Here is a 1,175-nt window from a genome sequence, read left to right on the forward strand (position 1 = left end):
ATATACCTTTTGTTTCAAGACACACAGTTCTTTATGCCAGCCAAACACAGGAGCATCAGGGGCACTGAGCCAGAAGCCTCCCTGCTCCCTAAGCTTACAGAGGGGCACCAGAAAAGCAGCAGCTGGGGCATCTAGACCAGGGGTCCCATGAAGACCAAGCAGGGAAAACAGAAGGGCAGGAATACTAGAGGTTCAAGGTCCTCAGCCAGCACTATCAACACCTCTCAGTTGAGCATACACTGTGCTCCCGACATATCTTGACCTTTGTCAGGAGCTTGGGCCTGCCTAGTTTACTGAACAGACTCTCAGTGCTTGCTCCAGAGAAGCTTCAAGGTACAGCTAGGAGGCAAGACGCCTGACTCCTTCCTCTCCCACAGTGCCTTCCCATTCTGTTACATTCTGCAGCCCAAGAAGAGGGGGAAGGTGAGGGCTGGCTGACTCAGCCTGCAAGTGCTTAGAGATCTGGAGCTCAAAGGCCCCAGCACCATTCAGCTAATGATTATTATTAACTCTGAACAGGCCTTGGCACAGCAGCCAGCTGGCTCTGGGAGGATGCCTGGATCTCCCACAGTGAGGTCTAGAAAACGAGACCCACGGCAGCCATGCATGGGGGTGGCAGGGTGGGACAATGAGAAAGGACAGACAAGCCAGTGTCAGGGAGTGGCAAAGGGTGATCTGCCTTGTGAGGGGATGGGGAGAAGGCACAGGCTGGCAAGTGATAGCAGCCTGTCTTGGATAGAGCTGAAAGCCAAGGAGGTGAGGCTGGAAGACTGCCTTAGACGCAGAGCTCCTGCCATTCAGTACCACCCCCAGTCCCTATGGGGCTCAAGGGAAGGGGTGGTTATAGGAATGATGGGGGCTTAGGAGGGGTAGGCAAACCCAGAACGGTAATCCCATTACCATTTGCACTTGGATACAAAACCATCTATATTTCTAATGTCCTCAAGATTGAGTCTGAATATAATCAAACTTGGAACACTATCAAACATGGAATCAGGACTTAGTGAACTCAATATGGAAATTTGTGCAAATGACAAATTTTAAAATTTTAATCTGAGCACCCTGGCTTTTCTTTAAAAAAGCAAAATAGGCTGACTACTAGCAGCTTTCCCTAGTCAAGGAACAAGGGCAAAAGGGCAGCCATTCGCTTCTCCCCTGAGGCCTCTGCCTGCTGC

The sequence above is a fragment of the Marmota marmota genome, unplaced genomic scaffold (genome assembly GCF_001458135.2).
Source record: "Marmota marmota marmota unplaced genomic scaffold, marMar, whole genome shotgun sequence".
Classification (NCBI taxonomy): Eukaryota; Metazoa; Chordata; class Mammalia; order Rodentia; family Sciuridae; genus Marmota; species Marmota marmota.